General features: G+C 36.6%; 1 protein-coding gene across 11 annotated transcripts in view; it reads right to left on the bottom strand.

Moving 5' to 3' along the window:
* The window catches only part of NUMB (NUMB endocytic adaptor protein), a 200,987-nt gene that overhangs the window by 89,356 nt on the left and 83,883 nt on the right, over positions 1-27,748 (bottom strand). For 10 of the 11 annotated variants that reach the window (XM_049611385.1, XM_049611389.1, XM_049611391.1 and 7 more), the window contains one exon: positions 27,403-27,490. The exons of the other annotated variant lie outside the window; for it this stretch is intronic. The gene's annotated coding sequence lies outside the window, so the exon portion shown is untranslated. The remainder of the gene's footprint in view (positions 1-27,402; positions 27,491-27,748) is intronic. 11 annotated transcript variants of the gene reach the window in all.

Raw genomic sequence — 27,748 nt, 5'->3', positions numbered from 1 at the left:
TTTGCTGAATTCATGTATCAGTTCTCTCAGCTTTTTGGTGGAGCCTTTTTCGGGTTTTCCATGTAGAGTATCATGTTGTCTGTAAAAAGTGAAAGTTTGACTTCTTCTTTGCCAATGTGGATGCCTTTTATTTCATTTTGTTGTCTGACTGCTAAGGCTAGGACTTCCAACACTATGTTAAACAACAGTGGTGAGAGTGGACATCCCTGTCATGTTCCTGGTCTTAGGGGGAAAGCTCTCAGTTTTTCCCAATTGAGGATGATATTAGCTGTGGGCTTTTCATATATGGTTTTTATGTTTAGGTATGTTCCTTCTATCCCAACTTTCTTGAAGGTTTTTATTAAGGAAGGATGCTGTATTTTGTCAAATGCTTTCTCTTCCTCTATTGACAGGATCACATGGTTCTTATCCTTTCTTTTATTCATGTGATGTATCACAGTGATTGATTTGCAAATATTGAACCAGGCTTGCAGCCCAGGAATGAATACCACTTGATCATGGTGAATAATTCTTTTTATATGCTGTTGAATTTGCTTTACTAGTACCTTGTTGAGAATTTCTGCATCCAGATTCATCAGAGATATTGGCATCTAAATCTCCTTTTTAGTAGAGTCTTTGTCTGGTTTGGGAATCAAAGTAATGCTGGCTTCATAGAATGAGTCTGGAAGCCTTCCTTCCATTTCTATTTTTTGGAACAGCTTGAGAAGGATAGGCATTAACTCTGCTTTAAATGTCTTGTAGAATTCCCCTAGGAAGCCATCTGACCTAGGACTCTTATTTGTTGGGAGATTTTTGATACCTGATTCAATTTCTTCACTAGTTATGTGTCTGTTCAAATATTCTATTTCTTCCTGTTTGAGTTTTGGTAGTGTGTGGGTATCTAGGAATTTGTCCCTCTCTTCCAGGTTATCCAGTTTGTTGGCACATAATTTTTCCTAATATTCTCTGATAATTGTTTGTATTTCTGAGGGGATAGGTGTGATAAGTCCAGTTTCACTTGTGATTTTATCTATTTGGGTCCTCTCTCTTCTTTTTGAGAAGTCTGGCTAGGGGTTTATCAATTTTTTTTTTTTTTTTTTCAAAAAACCACCTCTCAGTTTCATTTCATTCTTAGTTTAAAATCTAGTTTGTCTGATATTCATTGATCTGTTCTACTCTTTTTTTCGATTCTATATTTTTTATTTCTACTCTAATCTTTATTATTTCTCTTCTTCTGCTGGCCTTGGGGTTTATTTGCTGTTCTGCTTCTAGTTCCTTTAGGTGTGCTGTTAAATTTTGTATTTTAGACTTTTCTTGTTTTTTGAGATAGGTCTGGATTGCAATGTATTTTCCTCTTAGGACTGCCTTTGCTGCATCCCAAAGGGTTTGGACTTTCATTTTCATTTTCACTTGTTTCCATATATTTTTTAATTTCTTCTTTAATTGCTTGGTTTACCCATTCATTCTTTAGTAAGATGTTTAACCTCCATGCATTTGGAGGTTTTCCAGGCTTTTTTCTGTAGTTGATTTCAAGTTTCAAAGCACTGTGATCTGAAAATGTGCATGGTATGATCTCAATTATTTTATATTTATTGAGGGCTATTGTGTGACCCAGTATGTGATCTCTCTTGGAGGATGTTCCATGTGCACTTGAGAAGAATGTGTATATTCTGCTGCTTTTGGATATAAAGTTCTGAATATACCTGTCAAGTCCATCTGGTCCAGTGTATCATTCAGGGACATTGTTTCTTTATTGACTTTCTGCCTAGATTATCTGTCCATTGTTGTAAGTGGAGTATTAAAGTAACCTGCAATTGCCGCATTCCTATCAATAAGATTGCTTATGTTTGTGATTGTTTTATATATTTGGGGCTTCCAAATTGGGTGCATAAAAATTTATAATTGTTAGCTCTTCTTGGTGGATAGACCCCATAATTATAATATAATGCCCTTCCTCATCCCTTGTTATAGTCTTTTAGTTTAAAATCTAGTTTGTCTGATATAAGTATGGTTATTTCAGCTTTCTTTTGACTTCTAGTAGCATGTTACATGGTTCTCCATCCCCTGACTTTCAACCTGAAGGTGTCCTCAGGTCTAAAATGGGTCTCTTGTAGACAGCAAATAGATGGGTCTTGATTTTTATCCATTCTGATACCCTATGTCTTTTGATTGGAGCGTTTAGTCCATTTACATTCAGTGTTATTATTAAAAGATATGGATTTAGTGTCATTGTATTATCTGTAGGTTTCATGCTTGTAGTGATTTCTCTGGTCCTTTGTAGTCTTTGCAATAATCCAAAGAATCCTCCTTAGGATCTCTTGTAGGGCTGGCTTAGTGGTGATGAACTCTTTCAGTTTTTGTTTATCTGGGAAAACCTTTGGGTCTTTCCTTCCATTCTCAATCGACAGTCTCGCTGGATAAAGGAATCTTAGCTGTATATTTTTCCTATTCACAACATTGAATATTTCCCACCACTCCTTCTGGCCTGCCAAGTTTCAGTAGATAGGTCTGCTACTTACCTTCATGCAGCTACCCCTGTACATTTTATTATTTTTTAAAGGTTTATTTTTCAAAGAGATAGAGTATGCACGCTCACATGAGCATGAGCAGGGGAGGGGCAGAGAGAAAGGGAGAATCCGAAGCAGGCTCCAGGCTCTGAGCTGTCAGCACAGAGCCCAATGTGGGGTTCAAACTCACAAACCATGAGATCATGACCTGAGCTGAGACTGGACGCTTAACTGACTGAGCCACCCAGGTGCCCCCTAAGTAAGTTATTTAAAACAAAGGTAATAAATACTAAAAACTTATCACTTCCTGATCATTTTATTACATTTTATTATTTATGCTCCTGAAGTTATTTATGATTTTGTATCTGTATGTGGAAAAAGTATGTAATGCTAGGCTATTCTGTATCTCCACAACATCATATTCAGTGACTTCATGTTGGTGGCTTGAAATCAGCCATAGTGGAAGTATTTACACCACGGAATTTGGCAAAACCTACTAATCATAGCTTGAATGATTGTTTTATTAATGTCCAGATCTAAGAAATTGATGGAGAAAATGTTAATGTTGACTAAATTCAAAAGCGTGTGCTGTCTAGAACCATTACATTATGAACTACACAAAAATGGAGAACATATTCTTCTAGTAATTGAAAACTACTATCCAATTCAGCAAAGAAGTTTCTCACATCATCAACATGCCAGGGAAATGTTGACATACACCTTCATTGTTTCACTTTGACCTTAGTCATTAGCACAAACCGAAACATCAACCATCCTTCAAGCTACAACTACACAGAGAACTAGTAGTGACACATTTACTAGCACACCACTGACTAGTATGTTAGAAGATGGTAAGTGCTATACACAAAAAGATGAACAGCGTTAAGAGGGGGATCAGAAGTGCTGGAGGGAGGGATAAAGTTTTAAGTTAAGAAAGTAACATTTGAGCAAAGAATTGAAGGAGCTAAAAAAAGTGAGCTATATGAACAGGATGAGAGTTCCAGAAAAAGAAAATAATCAGTGTGAAGCTCCTGAGGGGCTGGCTTGTCTCGAGTGTCTGACAAAAAGAAAGGAGGTCAGTGTGTTCACTGCAAAATGAAGACAATAGAGTAGGAGAGAGGAGACCAAATGGTTACACAGGGCAAAGTCATATAGGGTCCTGTAGGCTAAACACTGATTCTTCCTCTGAGAGAAATGGGAAGTCATTCAAGGTTCTAAATAGAACTTGTTTTGCAATTGGCTGCTGGGTTAAGAATGGATTGAAGAGGGATGCCTGGGTGGCTCAGTCAGTTAAGTGTCCGACTTTGGCTCAGGTCATGATCGCACAGTTTGTGGGTTTGAGCCTTGTGTCAGGCTCTGAGCTGTCTTCGGATTCTGTGTCTCCCTCTCTCTCTGCCCCTCCTCTGTTCACACTCCCTCTCTCGCTCTCAAAAGTAAACAAAAATTAAAAAAAAAAAAAAGAATGGATTAAAGATTTCCTTTTTGATTTCTTGGTGGAACCATTCATTGTTTATAGCATGTTCTTTAGATTCACGTATTTGGGATCTTTCCAGTTTTTTTTTTTTCTTCCTTGTGATTGATTCCTAGTTTCATAATGTTGTAATCAGAAAAGATGCATGATGGGGCACCTGGGTGGCTCAGTCGGTTAAGCGCTGACTTAGGCTCAGGTCCCAATCTTGCGATTTATGAGTTTGAACCCCGCACTGGCCTCTGTGCTGACAGTGTGCAGCCTGGAGCCTGATTCAGATTCTTTGTCTTCCCCTCTACTCCTCCCCTGCTCGTGCTCTGTGTGTCTCTTTCTCTCTCAAAAATAAATAAACGTTAAAAAAAAATTTTTTTAAGAAAAGATGCATGAATAGGATTTCAGTTTTTTTTTAATCTGTTGAAATTTGTTTTGTGGGCCAGCATAATCTATTCTATAGTATGTTCCAGGTGCACTTGAAAAGAATGTGTATATTCCTGTTTTGGGATGGAATGTTTTGACTGTATCTGTTAGATCCATCTGGTCCAATGTGTCAGTCAAAGCCACTATTTCCTTGTTGATTTTCTGTCTGGATGACTACTATCCATTGATGTAAGTGGGGTGTTAAACTCCCCTACTATTATCCCATTACTGTTAATTTCTTCCTTTATGTCTGTTAATAGTTGCTTTATGTATTTAGGTGCTCCCATGTTGGGTGTATAAACATTTATAATTGTTACATTCTCTTGTTGGATTGTTCCCTTTATGATTACAGTATCCTTCTTTGTCTCTTGTTACATTCTTTGTTGTACATTCTATTTTGCTTATATAAGTATTGCTACCCCAGTTTTCTTTCTACTTCCATTTGCATGAGGAATGTTTTTTCACCCCTTCCCTTTCAATCTCCATGTGTCTTTAGGTCTCAAGTGAGTTTCATAAGTAAACTGCTACAGCCACTGTGGAAAAGAGTATGGAGGTTCCTTAAAATGTTAAAAATAGAATTACCATATGATCCAGTAATTCCACTACTGCAAATTTCCCCAAAGGAAATGAAAACATTGGAGTGCCTGGGCAGCTCGGTTGAGCATCTAACTCTTGATTTCAGCTCAGGTCATGATCTCACAGTTCATGGGATCGAGCCCCACACAGGCTCTGAGCAGACAGTACACAGCCTGCTTGGGATTCTCTCCCTTTGCCCCTCCCTGGCTTGCACGTCTGTGTGCGCTCTCTCTCAAAATAAATAACCTTAAAAAAAAAAAAAAAAGGGAAATGAAAACACTAATTCAAAAAATACATGCACCCTTATGTTTACTGCAGCATTATTACAATAGCCAAGATAATGGAAGCAACCCAAGTGTCCATGAATAGATGAATGGATAAAGATACGGTATATGTGTACAATGGAATACTACTCAGTCATAAAAAAGAATGAGATTTTGCCATTTGCAACAACATGGACCCTAGAGAATACAAAGCTAAGTGAAATAAGTCAGTCAGAAAAACACAAATATCATATTATCTCACTCATATGTGAAATTTAAGAAAGAAAATAAACAAACCAAGAAAAAAGAAGACAAACAAAAAACCTTGTCTCAAATACAGAGAACAAACTGGTGGCTATCAGAGGGGAGATGGTAGGGGAATGGGTGAAACAAATAGAGGGGATTAAGGGTACACTTATCATATTGAGCATTGAGTAATGTATGGAATTGCTGAATCAGTATACTGTACACCTGAAATTAATATAACACTATGTAAATTATACATAAAAAAATAAAATGAATGAATAAAAAATGTTTTGGAAACAGAGGTGGTGATTGTACAACACTGTGAATGTACTAATAAATACCACTGAATTATTCACTTAAAAACAAAAAAGAATGGATTGAAGGGAAAAAGCATGAGGTTAGGGAGCCAATTAGGAGGCTACTATAATAATACAACAGATGATGGTGAACTGGATCCAGATGGTTAATAGTAGAAGTGCTCCTGAATCTGATTTCCTTAACAGCTCTAGAAAATGCACTGTTCACTGATATAGTATCTGTTGAAATCACATTAAGTCTATTTAAATGGGAGACAGGTATAAGAGATCCCACTATTAATGCTGAAATTAAACACTAACAGATCAACTGTTTCAAACAGGAAGTCTTATCTACAGTATCAATCAAAAGATCAGCTGAACTGTCCTATTTTTCATGGCAATTTAACTTCATGCTTAACAAAATAAATAAATTTCTTCAACGCTGCCTAAGTGTATGAATGTATGATGGATTACATGCACATTTTAGAGCAATTTGCTCCACACAGGGAAGAATAAAGAACAAGAAGATATAATAAATATCAGGCATCCACTGTGTGAATAATACTATAGTAAGAGTTTCATGTGCAAGTTTACAGATTGTTAAGAAATAACTGTCCCTAACCACAGGAAGCCGGCATGAAAGGGAAGAGACTAATTATAGGATTAACTCCTAAATGCCCCCTAAAAACATCACATACAGAGAATGGCAAAATAAAACCCCAAATAAAGGAAAGCATTCTAAACCGATTCTCTGTTAAGAAAAACTTAACTAGTAAGCAAAGGTTCATCTGACATGTTCTCAACAACTAAGGAGGTTAAAATTCCTAAAAGAATCTTCTATGGCCAGTTCAGTCATGTAAGGTATACTACTATTATGTCTTTAAACAAACAAAAATTCTCTAATATACAATAAGGAACAATAATTGATTCACATGGTGAGCCACAAGCTGGAAATGGTCTTATCTGTTGGAAAAACGTAATGAAACTAAAAAGACCAAGAATTAATGGCACAAAAAGTATAATTTCTAACAATGGCTTATCAATGTGGCATATGTAGTTTTATGGTAATGAAGTTGAATTATTTTAATATAAAAATATTTTAATAAGAGTAACGCTATAATAATACAAGACTTTCTATAGTGGTTGTTTACATTAGAATGGACTACTCAGAAAGATTGCATAAGTATCACTTTTCTGAGTAATCAGGAATATGCAAATCAAAACACCATATGTCATTTTACCTCTGTCAGTTTAGCAAATATTAAATAATCAAATAATAAAACATGGAGCAAAAGCATTCTTATTCCCTTAATAGGAGCATAAATTGGTGCAACCATTTTGAAAAGTAATCTGGCATTGCCTAGGTAAGTTGAAGACACATATTCCTTTACGATTTACTAATTCCATTTCTAGGTCTACATTCTAGAGAAATTCTCACACAGGTGTACAAAAAGGTATGCAACATAATATCTATGTAGCACTGTTTGTTGTAACAGTAAAATAACACTAGAATCTAATTATCCATTCAGAGAAGAAATACAGAATACTCACACATTAGAATACCTTGCAGAAGTAAAAATGATACCTTGATAAAAAATAAATCTCAAAAAATAAATTAATCAAGAGTAAGAGAAGTAAAAAGGAATGATCTACAGCATATAACATGGATGAATCTCACAATCACAATGTTGAAAGAAGGGAGCAAATTGCTTACATTATGATTCATTTATATACATACTAACAACACTGAGAAAATATCACCTATATAACAGGCACTGTACACATTGCAGGTAATGATTCATTTAATCCTCAAAACAGCACTATCAGGTAAATTCTATATTTTTTAAGATTATTTATTTATTTTGAGAGAGAGAGAAAGAGAACATGCACACACATGCGGGGTGGCAGAGAGACAGACAACGTGAGCTGACAGCACAGAACCAGATGCGGGGCTGGGGGCTCAATCCCTCGATCCTGGGATCAAGCCAATATCAAGAGTCAGATGCCCAGCCAACTGAACCACCAGGTGGCCCAAGTAAATTCTATTTTTAATCTCTTTTTTCATACATGAAGAAGCAGGCACAGAGAAGTAATTTGCCAAAATTACATGGTGGCAGAACCACCTGGCATAAGAATCTGTGTTCTTAGTTTTCTGATATTACAATGCCTCTCAAAAATATGCAAAACTAAACAAGATAACATCAAGGATACATACATAATTAACAAAACTAAAGAAAATGAAAGAATGATAAACATAATTAAGAGCAGTGTTACTGAGGTAAAAGAAAGGGGGACATAACAGGGAAAAGTTCACATGGGGACTTAAAAGTTTTAGTAATGTTCTAATTCCTTATTTTTTTAAATTTTAATCCCAGTATAGTTAACATGCAGTATTAAATTTACTTCAGGTGTACAACATAGTGATATGACAATTCTATACATTACACAGTACTTATCATGGTAACTGTACTTTATTTCTTAAGTTTATTTATTGCTTTTGAGATAGAGTATGCAAGTGGGGGAAGGGGCAGAGAGAGAGAGGGAGAGAAAATCCCAAGCAGGCTCCACACACAGCAGAGAGCCTGACCAGGCTAGATCTCACCAACTGCGAGATCATGACCTAGGCCAAAATCAACAGTGGGACATTCAAGTGACTGAGCCACCCACATGCCCCAGTAAGGACACTCTTAATCCCCTTCTATTTCACCATCCCCTCTAGTAACCATCAGTTTGATCTCTATAGTTAAGAGTCTGATTTTTAAATCTTTTTTCTTTGTTTCCTTCATTTCTTAAATTCTACATATGAGTGAGATCACATGGTATTTGTTTTTCTCTGACTGACTTGTTCCACCAGCATTATACTCTAGATCCATCCATGTTGTTGCAAATGGCAAGATTTCACTTGTTGTTCTGGCTGAGTAATATTCCACTGTGTAAAACACTACATCTTCTTTACGCATGCATCTATCAGTGGACACTTCCATAATGTGGGCTGCTTCCATAATTTGGCTATTGTAAATAATGCTGCAGTAAACACTGGGGTGCATGTCTCCCTTGGGGTTAGTGTTTTTATATTCTCTGGGTAAATACCTAGTAATGGAACTACTGGATCATAAGGTAATTCTATTTTTAACTTTCTGAGGAACCTCCATGCTGTTTTCCATGGCGGCTGCACCACAGCATTCCAGCAGCAGCAGAGCACAGGGGTTCCTTTTTCTCCACATCCTCACCAACACTTGTTTCTTGTGTTGTTGGTTTTAGCCATTCTGACAGGTGTGAGTTATATCTCATTGTGATTTTGACTTGCATTTCCCTGATGGCTAGTGATGTTGAACATCTTTTCATGTGTGTGTTGGTCATCGGTATATCTTCTTTAGAGAAATGTCTGTCCAGACATTTAGAGAAAGTGGTCTAGTTTCATTCTTTTCCATGTAGCTGCCCAGTTTTCCCAATGCCATAGGTTGAAGAGACTGTCTTTTTGCCATTGTACATTCTTGCCTCCTTTGTCAGAGATTAATTGACCATATAATTGCGGGTTTACTTCTGGGCTCTCTGCTCTGTTCCATCGATCTATGTGTCTGTTTTTTGTGCCAGTACCATGTTGTTTTGACTACTACAGCTTTGTAGTAGGTCTTGAAATCTCCGTTAGTGATACCTCCAGTTTTGTTCTTCCGGGGTCTTTTGTGGTTCCATACAAGTTTTAGGATTATTTGTTCTAGTTCTGTGAAAAATGCTGTTGGTTATTTTGATAGGAATTGCATTAAATCTGTAGGTTGCTTTGGGCAGTATGGCCATTTTGACAATATTTGTTCTTCCGGTCCATGAGCATGGAATGTCTTTCCATTTCTTTGTGTCGTCTTCATTTCTTTCATCGGTTTTTCAGAGTACAGGTCTCTCACCTCTTTGGTTAAGTTTATTCCTAGGTATTTTATTATTTTTGGTGCAGTTGTAAATGGGATTGTTTTCTCAGTCTCTCTTTCTGCTACTGCATTATTAGTGTCTAGAAATGCAAAGGATTTCTGTATACTGATTTTGTATCCCATGACCTTACTGAATTAATTTATCAGTTCTAGTAGCTTTTTGGTGGAATCGTTGGGGCTTTCTATATGTAGAATCATGTCATCTGCAAATAGTGAAATTTTTTACTTCTTCCTTACCAATCTTCCTTACCTTTTATTTCTTCTTCTTGTCTCATTGCTCTGACTAGGACTTCCAGGGCTATGTTGAATAAAAGTTGTGAGAGTGGATATCCTGGTCTTGTTCCTGATCTTAGGGGAAAGGCTCTCAGTTTTTCACTGTTGAGTATGATGCTAGCTCTGGGTTTTTCCTTACATGGCCTTTTTTATGCTGAGGTATGTTCCTTCTAAACCTGCTTTGTTGAGGGTCTTTATCATGAATGGATGTTGTACTTCGTAAAATGATTTCTCTGCATCTACTGAAATGATCACGGTTTTTCTTTCTCTTGTTGATGTGATGCATCACGTTGATTGAGTTGTGGATACTAAACCACCCTTGCATCCCGGGAACAAATCCCACTCGATTGTGTGATTGTGGTGAAAGATTTTTTTAATGTATTGTTGGATTCGGTTTGCTAATATTTTGTTGAGGATTACTGCATCTATGTGCATTAGAGATATTGGTCTGTAGTTCTCTTTTTCTGTAGAGTCTTTATCTGGTTTTGGTATCAGAGTAACGCTGGATTCACAGAATGAATTGGAAGCTTTCCTTCCTCTTCTGTGTTTTGGAATAGTTTTAGAAGAATTGGTATTAACTTTTCTTTAATTGTGTTGTATAACTCACTTGTGAAGTTGTCTGGTGCTGGACTTTTTGTTTCTTGAGAGTATTTTTATTACTGATTCAATTTCATTGCTGGTAATTGGTCTGTTCAAATTTTCTATTTCTCCCTGATTCCATATTGGGAGGTTATATGTTTCTAGGAATTTATCTATTTCTTCGAGGTTGTTCAATTTGTTGGAATGTAATTTTTCATAATATTCTTTATAATCCTTTGCATTTCTGTGCTAATTCTCCTCTTTCATTTCTGATTTTGACTCCTCTCTTTTTTTGTTTGTTTTTTTCTGATGAGTCTGGCTGAAGGTTTATTAATTTTGTTGATATTTTTGAAGAACCAGCTCCCGGTTTCATTGATCTGTTTTACTGTTTTTTAGTTTCTATTTCATTCATTTCTGCTCTAATCTTTATTTCCTTCCTTCTACTGGTTTTGAGTTTCATTTGTTCTTTTTATAGCTCTAATTTTAGGTGTATGTTTAGGTTATTTGAGATTTTTCTTGCTTTTGGGGTTTGTCTATACTCCAATAACTTCCCTCTTAAAACAGCTTTTGCATCTCAAAGATTTTTGGATCAATGTGCTTTTGTTTTCATTTGTCTCATTGTATTTTTTTTTCACTTCCTCTTTGACTTCTTGGTTGACCCATGCAGTGTTTAGTAACATGTTATTTAAGCTCCATGTATCTGTGTTCTTTCCAGGTGTGCGTGTGTGTGTGTGTGCGTGTGGTTGATTTCCGGTTTCATAGTGCTGTGGTCAGAAAAGGTGCATGGTATGACTTCAACTTTTTGAATCTGTTGAGACTTGTTTTGTGGCCTAATATGTGATATATTCTGGAGAATGTTCCATACTTCAAAGGAATATGTATTCTGTTCTTTTAGGATGGAATGTTCTGAATGTGTATCCCTTAGCTCCATCTGGTCCAATGTGTCATTCAAAGCCACTGTTACCTTGTTGATGATCTATCCATTGATGTGAATATGGTGTTGAAGTCCCCCACTATTATTGTATTACTATCAATTAGTTCCTTTATGTTTGTTATTAGCTGCTTTATCTTTTTCAGCGCTACCAGGTTGGGTCATAAATTTTTACAATTGTTATATTTTCTTGTTGAATTATTCCCCTTTAGATTATGTCGTGTCCTTCTTTGTCTCTTGTTACAGTCTTTGTTTTAAAGTATATTTTGTCCTATATAAGTATTGCTACCCTAGATTTCTTTTCACTTCCATTTACATGATAAATGCTTTTCTATCCCTACCCTTTCAATTTGTATGTGTCTTTAGGTCTGAAAACAGTCTCTTGCAGGCAGCTCTTACTTTTTTATGCATTCCACCACCCTGTGTCTTTTGATTGGACCGTTTAGTCCATTTACATTCAAAGTAATTGTTGATAGGTATGTACTTACTGCCATTTTGCTATTTGCTTTATGGCTGTTTTTGTAGTTCTTCCCTGTTCCTTTCTTCTCCTGCTCTCTTCTCTCATGATTTTTGATTTCTTTAGCCATATACTTGGATTCCTTTCTCTTTATTTATTTCTATTACAGATTTTTTTACTGGTGGTTACCATTGGTTCATATATAACCTCTTAGGCATAGAGCAGTCTATATTACGTTGATGGTCACTTAAGTTTAAACCCATTCTTTACTACCCACCCCCACCATTTTTTAGGTATATGGTGTCATACTTTCTTATATCCTTTTATTTTGTGAATCCCTTGACTGATTTTTATAGATATACTTAATTTTACTGCTTTTGTACTTCCTAACTTTTCTCACTCCTGCTTATGGTCTTTCCTTTCCATTCAAAGACTCCCATTTAACATTTCTTGTAGGGCTGGTTTAGTGGTCATGGATTCCTTTAATTTTTGTTTGGAAAACTCTTTATCTCTCCTTCTGTTCTAAATAACCTTGCTGGAAAGAACAGTCTTGGCTGCAGGTTTTTTTTTCTTTCAGCACTTTGAAAATATCATGCCACTCCTTTCTGGTCTGTAGAGTTTCTGCTGAAAAATCAGCTGAGAGCCTTATGGGATTTCCCTTGTATATGGAGAGTTGTGTTCTTTTCTCTTGCTGCTTTAAAAATTCTCTCCTTAAGGGGCGCCTGGGTGGCGCAGTCGGTTAAGCGTCCGACTTCAGCCAGGTCACGATCTCGCAGTCTGTGAGTTCGAGCCCCGCGTCAGGCTCTGGGCTGATGGCTCCAAGCCTGGAGCCTGCTTCCGATTCTGTGTCTCCCTCTCTCTCTGCCCCTCCCCGTTCATGCTCTGTCTCTCTCTGTCCCAAAAATAAAATAAAAAACGTTGAAAAAAATTTAAAAAAAAAAAATAAAAATTCTCTCCTTAAAAAAAGAGGTTAGAGTGGGAGAGAGCCAAAGCATAAGAGACTGTTAAAAACTGAGAACAAACTGAGGGATGATGGGGGGTGGGAGTGAGGGGAGGGTGGGTGATGGGTAATGAGGAGGGCACCTTTTGGGATGAGCACTGGGTGTTGTATGGAAACCAATTTGACAATAAATTTCATATATTTAAAAAAAAAAGAAAGAAAAAAAAAATCTCTCCTTATCACTACTCCTTGCCATGTTAATTACTATGTGTCTTGGTATGATTTTGTGTCTCTCTTTGTGTCCTGGATCTGGATTTCTGTTTCCCTTCCCAGATTTGAGAAGTCTTCAACTATTATTTCTTGAAATAAATTTCCTGTCCCCCTTTCTTTCTCTTCTCTTTCTCGGATCCCTATAATGTGAATGTTATATAATGTTCTAATTCTTCTTCTTTCTTTCTTTCTTTTTTTTTTTTTTATTTTTAAGAGAGAGAGCATGAGTGAGGGAGGGCAGAGACAGAGACACAGAATCCAAAGCAGGCTCCATCCAGGCTCTGAGCTGTCTGAACAGAGCCTGATGTGGGGCCTGAACTCATAACCTATGAGATCATGACATGGGCTGAAGTTGGACACTTAACTGACTGAGCCTCCCAGGCACCCCAGTAATGTTCTAATTCTTTAAGAAAAAAAATTTTTTAATGTTTATTTTTGAGAGAGAGAGAGAGAGAGAGAGAGCAAGCAGGGGAGGAGCAAAGAGAGAGGGAGACATAGAATCCGAAGCAGGCTCCAGGCTCTGAGCTGTCAGCATAGAGCCTGACGCAGGGCTTGAACTCATGAACCATGAGATCGTGACCCAAGCCAAAGTTGGATGCTCAACTGATTGAGCCACCCAGGCGCCCCTGTTCTAATTCTTTTTTTTTTTTTTTAAGTTTTTTAAATGTTTATTTATTTTTGAGAGCGAGTGAGCAGGTGAGGGGCAGAGACAGAGGGAGACAGAAGATCGAAAGCAGGCTCCACGGTGATAGCAGAGAGCCTGCCATGGGGCTAGAACCCACCAACTATGAGACGGTGACCTGAGCCAAAGTCAGACGTTCAACTGACTGAGCCACCCAGGCACCCCACCCCTGTTCTAATTCTTAAACTGAGTTGTAGATACACAAGTTTTCAGTTCATTATGCTCTATACCCCACAAATGTTATATATATTCTTTTGGATAGATCAACTATTTTATAATTTTAGGTGAAGATTAAGGTGGAAAGGAAGTCACCTAAAATCCTTGCCTGAAACTGAGGATTAAGATGGGGAATGTAGAAGTATAAATACATACGCACACATAATTAAGAGACATCTAACAAAGAGTAAGAAAAATAAATCACACATAGTTATAAAAGTTAAAAGACTTTCTCACTTTTATTTAAAAAAATAAAGTCACTGAAATTTAGTCTGTCCAGCCAAATCTGGAATGAACCAGAATCCTTTAGAGGTACAACTCTTAGAGAAATGGGAACTTTCTAGAGTTTTTCCCCCCCTACATTATATTTGTTTGCTTTTATTTGTTCTATAGTCACAACCACACCTCTAACTTTAGGCCTCTCTTGTATACAAATTATAAGGACGAGTGGAAAAGACAGGAGTATGCTTCAGAAAGTTAACTATGAGGAGAAAAAACCCCCAAAACTATAGCCCAAATTTGATATACATAGGAGATATAAAAGACACACTCAGGAAACTTGACCCTGACACTTAGGATTGCTTCCTTGTAAGAAAAAGAAACAAAGCCAAAATGGTAAGATTACTCTAATTTTTATAAATGTATTAACTAGTACCGAATGTAACAATATATAAAATAAACTATTAAACCATAGGAACCATTTTGAAAACCTGAAAAAAAAATAGAAAATTCACAAATTTCCTTAAATTAGCTAAACTTCTTTTTTCAGGAGACTCTAATCCCACAAGGCTATTCCAAAGATAGCACTAAAAGCAAAAATCACATAAATTGATAATTATCTTGGGAATACCTCAAATCATCCACAAAGTATAGTATTACACTATCTTGCAATAAATCCAACACAAACAGGATTTTTCTAGTATGGAACAGTTTGCTATTTTCAACTGAATACAGTTAAAGTAGCTGCCTTATGCTTAGGAACTATGCCATGAGAAAAGCATCTATCTAGCACTAGAATCACACGGTATGCTCACACTATGGGAGGCACAAAAACACTGCAGAGAAGAAACTTGCTGAGTAGAACAGCAAAGAGAACCTAAATTTAATTTTATTGCCTTTAACTTTATTAGTCTCTAAACAAATATGGTTGGATGTGAAAATATACAATCCTACTATATTCCTCCTCACACTTCTACTCCAGAATTCTACAGGGAAAGTTATGAGAAAAAAAAAAAATGCACTGACTGTCCATCTGCCAAAAACATTTTTTTTTATTCACTCACTAAAATTTAAGCTAAAAATGACATATTAAATAATCATTACATTAACAAAGAATATTGTACCACAAGCAAAAAGTATTTCATCTCTGAATTTTCTTTGATTTCTACTATTTCTTATGGTGTGTAATATGCTTTCAAGTCATAAGACATTTAGAGTGAAAAAAAAAATCTTTTTATTTCATCAAGTTAAGTAAGTTTAAAAAATATAAGGAATCCTAGACTTTCCACATGGCCAAAGGATTCAGCAGTAGATCATCTAGTCAATCTCCTACTGAATCAATGAATTCTAAGAATTCTGGATTACATTAAATATTGGCCTAACTGGCATAATTTGCCTAACAGGAAACAATTTATAACTTATTAAGTTGTATCACTGGCTCAGTGTTCCACTTAGGCACGGAGCCAAGTGAATTGCAACAAAGTACAGCTTCATCATCCACAGTAAAATTAAAATACTCAATATTAAACTTACAGAATTAATAAAATTCATTTTATTTTATTAATATTTATTTATTTTTGAGAGAGACAGAGTGAGCAGGGAGGGGGCAGAGAGAGAGGAAGACACAGAATCCAAAGCAGGCTCCAGGCTCTGAGCTGTCAGCCCAGAGCCCGACGCAGGGCTTGAACTCATGGACCTCGAGATCATGACCTGAGCTGAAGTCTGATGCTCACCCGAATGAACCACCCAGGTGCCCCAATAAAATTCATTTTAAAAGCTCAGTCACTTTTATGATAAAAATTAATTTACAAACAGATTCATAGAAAGGTAGAAAGAATAAAGGGCTGGTTTTGCTTTTTTTAAAATTTACTTCTCAAAAGAAACATTCATTTAGTTCTTGTATATACACAGTTGTTGGTTAATTTAAAATTTGTTTCTATTCCAGTTCAAATTTATGAGTTACGTATGTTAGGATATCCTGAACACAATATTGCCTTATTTCAGAAAGTTCTGCCATCTACAGCATATTCAAAGAAAAGATTTCAAGAACAGATTATTCTAATTTTTCAATAGCTAAAACTAAAAGTTGTTTTGCTATCAGCTGTCAGACCAGAGGTTTAAAAACAACAAATTAATCTTGGTTGTCCTAAAGATTGGTATTTGAGAAGGGAACACTGTCACAGTTTGAATGCCAAAAGTCTTCAGCCATATACTCCCTCACCCTGACTGCCTTTTAGACCACATGTTCTTGACCAGGGCATCGTGCATCAGGCTCTTCAGATTTGGCAATGCCCTAATATTACACACAAACTTGAATGTGCAATTGTCTGTGCACTTTCTGGGACCAGATTCTTCAACTTTCATCAGAATCTCAAAGGATTCTGTAACTATCGAAAATTTAAGTGGATTTAAACAGTATTTTGTGATCCTGATCTATCATCAGCGTTTAATTTTCAGTTTCTACCTTCCTTTTAATCTTCCCACTCATCTTGTTTACAAAATTATTTCTTTTGTTTAGATACGTGGCTTTGGCTTCTTTATTCACTCTTAAAAGACTGTAAGAGAAAACTAGAGCTTCATAAAATGAGTAAAGAACCTGTCTACTTAAAACTGCAGTCAACAGTGGTTTCAAAAGCTGACCTTGTAATATTTAAAAAACCTGCAATATTAAAGAAACAAAGCTATCTCTTCTGAAGACTTCTTTCGGTTAGTTACACAATCAATTTTATCTTTTAGTTGATCTCTTGCCTTTCAATTGAGAAAACAATCGGTGAACTCAATTTGCAATTCACCTATACTCACCTTTACCTTTTAAGGCATGTTAAGACTGAACATAAAAATATGACCATCACCCCTAACCTCACAATACAAATATATACAACTGACTTCATTAAAATGGTGTTCCTTCAAAAATTAAACCGTACTTATAAAACAAAATGGTTTTCTCTGATATAGCAAGGACTGATTTAGCAAGGAACATCCTGATGAAAAAGGGCAGAACTGCTGAGAATGCTAGCCTACTTTTACACTGACTTCCCTCCTCTAAGCATCTGTTAAGTGTGGGATGAGAAAAAGGTGCTGAATCTGGAGAGGCAGACTAGAATAAAAATATATTTGGTTCCAAGAATTTAAAAGAGAGACAGAAATGTCACTGGAAAAATTATAGAAATAAGAAGGTTAAAAACAGCTCTGCACTCCTTTCCTCACAAATAACTTCACATATCATCTACATACATCATCTCTTCAATTCTTTAACCCTCTCTGCTCTGTGATCGGACTCCTTTTCCCTCACAATCCTCTCCCCTTATCCAAACCATTAACAAAAGACTTCTAAAATATTATCTTAAGTTTGTCCATTGCTCTTTATCTCCACCATCAGAACCATGGTCCAAAACAACTTTCCCTCTTATCTTACTAGTATAAGCCATCAACCAGTATTTATCTTTATTTCCTCTACTGTCCCCCTCTGATCAACTGTGTACAAGGTAGCCAGTGTAATCTTTAAAAACGTAAAATGAATCATGCACTGCATAACAGTTCCATGGCTTTCTAATGTACCTTCAAATTAAATCCAAACTCTCAGCATTTGGGAAGTCAGTATGGCAGAATAACTGACAATGCCCAAGAAATGCTTGGAACAATGCCCAGAACATCACAAAGGTTGAGTAAATGTTAACATATAAGGTATAGCTCCTGCCTGCCTCTCTTACCTTGAGGTGACACTCTCCCCAGCTATGAGCCTTTCAGTTAACTAAAAGCTCTGGCTATTTCCCTGTCTGAAATGCTTTTCTTTCAGACCCTTCAAGAACTTCTGTCTTTCATTCATATGTCAAGTCTCAACCTAAATATCTTATTGGGGAACCTGCGTGGCTCAGTTGGTTAAGTGTCAGACTTCAGCTCAGGTCACGATCTTGTAGTTTGCGAGTTCAAGCCCCGTGTCAGGCTCTGTGCTGACAGCTCAGAGCCTGGAGCCTGCTTCGGATTCTGTGTCTCCCACTCTCTCTGACCTACGCCTGCACATGCTCTTTTTCTCTCTCAAAAATAACCATTAAAAAAAAAATATTTGTGGATGTGCAAGTATTTAAAAAAATATATCTTGTTGATGAGGCCTTCTTTTTTCCTCTTTCTAAATACCATTCTCTATTATTCTGTATTATACCATTCTTTTTATTTCCTTCAGTGTTTATAGTTCGTAATTTTTTGTTTGTTTGTTTCATTGGTTAAACCCTTGACCATCATCAGATGACTAAGCATCGATCCAATGAATTCTCAAAGTTGCTTTATATAGGAATCATTGGGCTCTTTCTATCCAAAATGTACATGTTTATCTTCTCTTACTAACAAGCTAAAAAACTGATCACTAATATAAATATATCACAGCCCATGCTATGATTCATTATATGTACACATTTCCCTTACTTGTTTAAAACCCTGTGTCCAACAACATATTATGCTAGGTGCTGGCAGAAGAGGAACCAGCATGAAGTACTAAAGGTTATTTCTACCCTTAAGGTCTTGAATGATATAAGTAAGCATAGGATAGGAAGGACAAAAAAGGGGATGCATTTCAAGCAGGGGATGGGTTGGAATGAAGAGTCATGATACGTGTAATGTATATTTCACCAAAACTAACATGCCAGAGATTGCAAGATATGTTGCACTAAGAAAAATTCCTGCCAAAATTAATTATTAATAACTGTTCATTAATTGTGAAATATCATGAGTAGTAAGATGCATACCAATATGAGATAGATCCCAGTTTCAGAGATGTTAAAGTGTAAGGAAAAGAGGAAGTAGGGAAGGGAGAAGAGGGGAAGGAAAGGGGCAGGGGCAGGAGAAGAAGAAAGAAAAATGACCATTCAATTATTAATACAAAATCAATCTTCCAAGAACTTCAAAAAGTCTCAATGATATGGAACACTGGTTGTTCACTAAAGTTTGTTATCAGGAAGGGGAGAAAAATCCCTAAAAAGAGTGGTCACAGAGCAACCCATACTTTCATATTGTTTTCATTTGCTTTGCATTATCTTTGCTTTTCCCTTTATTTTTAGCTTTTCTAAATCACTTTTTATATCTCTTACATATAGCACATAGTTGAGTCTTGCTTTGTGAACCAAACTGAAAATCATGAATTTTTTTTAGAGGTGAGTTAAATATAACAAAAAAGATAAATCTTTTAAAATTCATGTATTTCAAAACTCCTAATTGACTTGAGGCTCATAGGTCATGGCTTAAAGGAGCAAATATAACTAAAAATTATAATAGCAAATGAAAAATCTTAAATGCATATAGTTAAAAATAATGAAAATATTCCATTTCAAACCTTATTAAGTCACTTATAAATGTATAATTTTTTTAAATGTTTATTTTTGAGAGGGACAGCATAAGCAGGGGAGGGGGAGAGAGAGGGAGACAGAGGATCCAAAGCAGGCTCAGCACTGACATCAGAAAACCCTATGCGGGACTCAAACTTGTTAACCATGAGATCATGACCTGACCTGAAGTCAGACACTTAACCGACTGAGCCACCTAGGCACCCCTACATTAATTCAAGTTAGTTAACATACAGTGTAGTCTGGCTTTAGGAGTAGAACTCAGTGATTCATCTCTTATGTATGACACCCAGTGCTCATCCCAAAAAGTGCCCTCCTTGAGGCCAATCGACCATTTAACCCATCCTCCTACCCACCTCCCCTCCGGCAACCCTGTTTGTTCTCTGTATTTAAGAGTCTCTTATGGTTTGCCTCCTTCTCTGTTTTTATCTTATTTTTCCTTCCCTTCCCCTATGTTCATCTGTTGTGTTTCTCAAATTCCACATGACTGAAATCATATGGTATCTTTTTCTGACTGACTTATTTCACTTAGCATAACATACTCTAGTTCCGTCCACATTGTTGCAAATGTCAAGATTTTTTTTTTTAAGTTTATTTATTGATAGAGACACTCAGGGGAGGGGCAGAGACAGATAAGGAGAGAGAGAGAGAATCCAAAGCAGGTTCTGCGCTGTCAGCATGGAGCCCAAGATGGGACTAGAACTCACAAACCGTGAAATCATGACCTGAGCCAAAATCAAAATCAGATGTTTAAGTGACTGACCCACCCACCCAGGCGCCCCACAAATGGCAAGATTTCATCCTTTTCCATTGCCGAGTAGTATTCCACAGTATATCTATATAGATATAGATACACACACCACTTCTTTATCCATTCATCAGTCGATGGACATTTGGACTCTTTGCATAATTTGGCTATCGATGACAGCACTGCTATAAACATTGGGGTGCATGTGCCCCTTCAAATCAGCATTTTTGTATCCTTTGGATAAATTTTGTATCCTTTGGGTAAACTTGCTGGGTCATAGGGTAGTTCTATTTTTAATTTTTTGAGGAACCTCTATATTGTTTTCCAGAGTGGCTGCACCAGTTTGCATTCCCACCAACAGTGCAAAAGGGTTCCCCTTCTTCCGCATCCTCACCAACATCTGTTGTTTCCTGAGTTAATTTAGTGACATGCAGAAAAATGAAACTGGACCAATTTCTTACACCATACACAAAAATAAATTCAAAATGGATGAAAGACCTAAATGTATAATTTTAAATGCTTATATGAGAAAAAAGCCTAGTAATTGGTGAGTTAAGCATCTATCAAGGTATATATTCTTGAAGCAACACATTTCGTTCTTGGGTCTCAAAGAAGAACCACAAATATTTTTCCAGGGAAAATAAGCAATTCACAGTAAAAGTCTCACACAGGAAAAATAAAAAGGAATCAAAAAAAGAAAACACAAAGAAATTAGAATAAAATTCCACTTCCAGTAATATATCAGGCTAGATTTTCACCCAATTATCTCATTGAAAACAGCTAAAAGTGATGGGTAAAATTTTATTTCAAAAAATATTAAAAGCACTGAAGCATGAAGAGTTGACAAGATCATAAAGGAATAACCAGACCACAATCTATAAGAAAGCAGAAACTGAAAGAGAGCAGTGGCATAATGAAAGAGTTTTTATTCTGTATACATCTGCATAACTCACCAAGTTGAGCTTCACTTTTGATGATCTCTTGGGAGAAAACAGAAATCAAAGAATAAGACCTACCCAACATGGAAATGTAACAGGAGACCCTTTCAGCATAAAGCTGAGACCTGCCCCCCCCCCCACACACACACACCAGAAGTTTTATGTTCAGGAAAAGAGTGAACAGGAAGTAAATCCAGTCCATCTCTTCCCACATCTCATCACCGAAGGACAAGGAAATTTATCTTCTTGATGCAAAGAGAACAAGGATTTCTAAGAGGTTGTGGACAAGAAGGCTCATACACATATTTGCAATCCACAGTCACCCCATTAGGGTGGCACAAAACCTCAAGGGATAAATTTAGTCACCATGTTGCAGTACCTTGAGGTATCTGGGGGAAAAAACTAAAGGTATATATTCTTGAAGCAACGCATTTCGTTCTTGGGTCTCAAAGAAGAACCACAAATATTTTTCCAGGGAAAATAAACAATTCACAGTAAAAGTCTCACACAGGAAAAATAAAAAGAAATCTATACCTAGGCACAGCATATGAAAGTTCAGGAAACCAAAAACATAAAGAGTACAAAAGCAGCCAGAGATTTTAAAAAAAAAAAAAAAAAAAAAAAAGACACATTCACTTATATTAACAACTGTTAGGCAGCTGATTTATCAATATAAACAATGGAAACCAGAAGGGAGTGGAATTATTTCTTCCAATGACTAAAATAATACTGCCAGCCTGTAATTTTATACCTAGTGAAATATCAAAAAAAAAAAAAAATACAGACACTTTCAGACAAAAACAAACAAAAACAGTTTACTACAAAAAAATCTCATTAAAGAGAATTCTAAAGTAAAAAAAATCTTCAAAAACAAAGAAGTGATCCAGATGGAAAAATCTGAAATCACTGGAGGAATCAAGAGCACACAAAGTTGGGAATGACATCAAACTCAGAGGCTCACTGTCACCATTTTCTGCCATGTAGACCGAAGAATAGAAAACCCAGTTGACAATGAGACAAAAGAAACAGACTCAAAGGAAAGAAGTAAAGTCCTAGTAGCACTGTAAGCCCCTGGGTCCAGCTGTTCTTAAGGCCGACTGAAATCCTGTACCTGGGGGGCACCTGGGTGGGCTCAGTCAGTTGAGCATCCGACTTCAGCTCAGATCAAGATCTCACAGCTTTTGAGTTTGAGCCCTGTGTTGGGTTCTGTGCTGACACCTCAGGGTCTGAAGCCTGTTTCAGATTCTGTGTCTCCCTCTCTCTCTCTCTGCCCCTCCCCTGCTCATGCTCTGTCTCTCTCTCTCAAAAATAAATAAACATTAAAAAAAAATTTCTTCATGAAATCTTGTCCTTGGAAAATATGAGATACTCTAATGTCCTTATATTAGATTCTGCTTTTCACTTAAAAGGTATGTAAAGGAAAATGGCCAAAAATTAATAAACAGAAAACATACAATAGAGAAAATCAAAGTCAAGCACTAGTTTTTGACACAGCTAAGAAAATATATAAACGCTTTAGCAAGATAGATGAAAAAAAAAAAAAGAAGTCACAAAAAATATTAGGAATAAAAAAGAAATACTAAGCAGAAATTTAAAAGATAATAAAAGAATGCTTTGAATAACTTTATGCCAAATACTCTTAAGTTTACTTATTTATTTTGAGAGAAAGAGAGAACACACACATGCACGTGAGCAAGGAGGGGCAGAGAGGGAGAGAGAATCCTAAGCAGGCTCAGCACTGTGAGTACAAAGCCCAACACAGGACTTGAACACATCAACTGTGAGATCATGACCTGAGTTGAAATCAAGAGTAAGATGCTTAATCAACTGAGCCACCCAGGTGCCCCTATGCCAAATACTTAAAAAACAAAACAAAACAAAACAAAACAGACAAAACAGAGCCCCATGCAGGGCTCAAACTCACAGACCGTGAGATCGTGACCTGACCTGAGGTCAGATGCTCAACTGACTAAGCTACCCAGGCGCCCCAAAGAAAAATTTTTTCTAAAAACTGACGTAACTACAAACAGAAAATTTAAATAAAACCATTAGAAAACTGAATACATATCTACCAAAAAAATTCTAAGCCCACTCACTCCCCCCAAAATACTAAGCCCAGACAGTTGAACAGAAGTTTGGCCAAATGTTCAAGAAACAGGAAACAGATCATTCTAGTCTTTTGTTTTGTTTTGTTTTTAATTTATTTATTTGAGAGAGAGAGAGAGAGAGCACAAGGAGGGAAACGGCAGAGACAGCGGGAGAGAGAGAATCCCAACCGCACTTTGTTCTGAGCCCAACATGGGTCTTGATCCCACAACCATGAGTTCACGACCTGAGCCAAAGTCAAGAGTCTGACATTCAACCGACCAAGATACCCAGGGGCCCCAGATCATTCTAGTCTTACATAAACCGTTAGTGGCGATGGGGGGACCAGAGTGGAGGGGGGAGGAATAGTTCTCAACTCATTCTTTGAGGCTGTTATAATCTTTTTGACATTTGTTTTTATTAATTTACTTTTTTAAACTGAGATTTATGCCCCATATGGGGCCTGAACTCACAACCCTGAGATCAAGAATCACATGCTCTACCGACTGGGCCAGGTAGGCACCCCAAGGCTGGTATGATCTGAACACCAAAATCAAACAAAGATAATGTAAGAAATGAAATTATGGGCCAACATTACCCATGAACATAGATATAAAAATCCTAAATGAAATACTAATAAACTAAATCCACTTGTATGTATTAAAAAAAAAAAAAAAAAAGACTATCATGATTAAGTTTGGTTCATTCCAGCAATGCAAGGGTAATTCAACATTAGAAAATATATAAATGTCATTCACCACCCTGAACAGAATAAGGAAGGACAACATATGATCTCACAAGTACAGAAAAAGTGTCTGATAAAACTTAATACTCATTCTTCACACACAAAAAAACATCTTAGCCAACCAGCAACAGAAATGTCTTTAACCTATAGCATATCTATGAAAAACCTACAACAAACAGTGGGGCATCTGGGGCTGAGTTGGAAGAACATGTGCTCTTGAACTCTGGGTCATGAGTTAGAACTCCATGTTGCGTGTACCGTTTACTTAAACAGAGAAACTTAAAAGAAAAAAAATCTACAGCAAGCACTATTCTTAATCATAAAACATAAGAAGCACTCACTTTGTTTTTTTTTTTTTTTGATGTTTATTTATTTTTGAGAGAGAGAGAGAGAGAGAGAGAGAGAGACAGAGACAGTATGCAAGAAGGGGAGGGGCAGAGAGAGAGGGAGACACAGAATTCGAAGCTCCAGGCTCCAGAGCTATCAACACAGAGCCCGACACAGGGTTCGAACTCACAAACCGTGAGATCATAACCTGAGTCGAAATCGGATGCTTAACCAACTGAGCCACCGAGGCATTCCATGAAGCACTTGCTTTCAAAAATTAAGTGCAACATGGGGCGCCTGGGTGGCTCAGTCAGTTAGGTATTCAACTTCGGCTCAGGTCATGATCTCATAGTCTGTGAGTTCGAGCCCTGTGTTGGGCTCTGTGCTGACAGTTTAGAATCTGGAGCCTGCTTTGCATTCTGTGTCTCCCTCTCTCTACATCTCCTCTGCTCACACTCTATCAAAAATAAATAAAAATTAAAAAATAATTTTTTTTAAAGTGCAACATAAGAATGCCCACTATTAACACTTGTATCGAATATTATACTGTTAGTCCTAACTAGTATAGTAAGGCAAAAAAAGGAGAAAAGATGTAAGCATTGCAAAGGAAGACACAATTTGCATTCACATTATTTTAATAATTTAGTAAGGTGACTGAACATAGATCTGTTTACCAAAAAACTTACATCAGCAAATAGAAATGGAAAGGAAAAACAAAAGAGGAAAAGTATACTATTTATAATAGTAACAAGAAATAAGGCATCTAATAATTCAAAGAGAAGGTTTGAGAGATATTTAGAGAAAAATAAAAAACTTTACTGAGATATTTTTAAATATTTAAAGAACTAGAAAGACATACCATGTTCAAGGATAGGAAGATTCAGTATCATATAACAGAATTAATGCACGTGTAGATTGAAAGTTACAAAGATCTTTTTTAAAAAGTTACAGAGATCTGGGGCACTTGGGTGGCTCAGTTGGTTAAGTGTCAGACTTTGGCTCAGGTCATGATCTCGCGGTTTGTGAGTTCAAGCCCCACAGCAGGCTCTCTGCTGACAACACACAGCCGGCTTCAGATCTTCTGTCCCCCTCTCTCTCTGCCCTCCCCTGCTTGTGCTCACTCTTTCACTCTCAAAATAAATAAAAAAGCATTTAAAAAAAAAAGTTACAGGGAGATCTTGGGCTCATATACAAGGCAAGTCCCATTTTATGTATTTATTTAATTTATATATACATATGTAATATATATACAACATACATACACAATATATATATATATATAATATATACATATATATATATATTTTTTTTTTAATTTTTATTTGAGAGAAAGTGCAAGCCAGAGAGGGGGCAAATGGGGAGACGGAGAGGAAGAAGAGAGAGAAGGGGAGAGAAGGGGAGAAAAGGGGGAAAGAAAGGGAGAGGGAGTGGGAAAGAGAAAGAATGAATGCCAAGCACGCTCCACGCTCAGTGCAGAGTCCAATGGGGCTCGATCTCACAACCCCAGGATCATGACCTGAGCTGAAATCAAGTCAGACACTCAACTGACTGAGCCACCCAAGCACTCCTGGGCAAGTCCCATTTTAAAATAACAGCTTTGGAATATTTGCAGAACTTGACCCAAAATACTCCCATTTATGCATATATCTGCAATTGGTATAAACTTCTTATTCACTGATCACATATTTTATTTTAAGCTATAGTAAGAGTGGATGTGGCACTTCAGAATTCTTTTTTTTTTTAATGCTTTTAATGTTTATTTATTTATTTCTGAGACAGAGACAGAACATGAGTGGGGGAGGGGCAGAGAGAGAGGGAGACACAGAATCAGAAGCAGACTCCAGGCTCTGAGCTGTCAGCACAGAGCCCGACGCGGGGCTCGAACTCACAAACCCTGAGATATGACCTGAGCCAAAGTCGGTCGCTCAACCAACTGAGCCACCCAGGCGCCCCAAGAATTCTTACAGCTGCAATGAACAAGTATTAGTAAAGAGTACGTGATCAGTATGTGGATGAGTTCTAGCTGAATGTGCTGTGGCCCCACCAGTTCAAAGGTCAATCACTGTGCACATTCAATACAATGTTAAGTCTGGTAACTATTCCTGCAAATGATGAAATGTTGCCAACATTTTACATAACACATAAGGTTTTGGTTATTTGTAATTATCTACAAATATTGCCAAAATATCTCCTTAAAAGCCACCTAAAAATGTAAACATTTATTCTGAATATAAATTGCATTTATAAGGAGAAAACAGATAAAACACATTCATAATACAATGATCATACAGGGCTCAAAGGGTATTTATAGTGGAACTATGTTTGGTCCTTATACGTAAAATATCCTTGTACTTGTGAGGCTCATAAGCAGTTGCCCAGTTTGTTCTACCACAGATGTGAAATTGATTAAATGTATGATTTTCCCTAGGTCTAACTTATTCAAATTTAATTTTAGTTCATGTGAATTTTATGATACCTTACATTGGTGCTTAAACTTTCCTTATTCAGTTTCCTAATATAGAAATAATGATCATTTGTTTTACTAACTCCTAGGAGATGATTATTGATGGCTTACTGTGTGTCAGGTACTGTTTTAAGTGCTTTGGTACATATTATATAATTTAATCTTTACAACTTTATCAGGTGGATAATATTACTATCACCATTTTACAGATAGAAAAACTGAGGTACAGAAAAAGTTAAGTCACTTTCCTAATGTCACACAAGTAGAAAAGCTTAGGGATTCATAACCAGGAATCTGTCTCGAGAGCCCAGACCCTCAATTACTATGTTACACTTCTTTTCACAATATTTAAAAGATACATAAAATTATCATGGACAGAAAAACTCACCATTAAAAAAATTATTAGTAACAGTTAAACAACAGTTAAGCAATATTAATAGCAATATAACTTATCATAGGTTGATACTGAACAGCTATTTCAAAGTTTCATGGCTACAATTAAGAGTTTTGAAGTTGGACAGACCTGGCTCTGAATCTTGGCTGTGCCCTTTACAGTAAGCTGTGTGACTTTGGACAAGTTTCGTAACTTCACCAAGCCTCAGTTTCCTCATCTGTAAAATGAGAATAATAAACATCTCACAAAATTGTTGTTGTAACATAATTACTGCTATGTTACAGTGATAGGGTAACTCCAAACAAAATACAGGTACACAAAATACAAAGAGGAGATTCTCAATTTACCCCAGAGAACAGGACTTTATTCTAATGATGTAAAATGACCACTCCAAGTTACCATAGAAACTATAAAATCCACACACTGGTGTAGAAGCAAAATCTCCTCTAATTCATAACAAATAATTCCCTTAATT

Source organism: Panthera uncia, assembly GCF_023721935.1.
Source record: "Panthera uncia isolate 11264 chromosome B3 unlocalized genomic scaffold, Puncia_PCG_1.0 HiC_scaffold_1, whole genome shotgun sequence".
In the NCBI taxonomy this organism is placed as follows: Eukaryota; Metazoa; Chordata; class Mammalia; order Carnivora; family Felidae; genus Panthera; species Panthera uncia.
The sequence above is the reverse complement of the archived record's forward strand: the minus strand, read 5'-3'. Positions and strand labels throughout refer to the sequence as shown.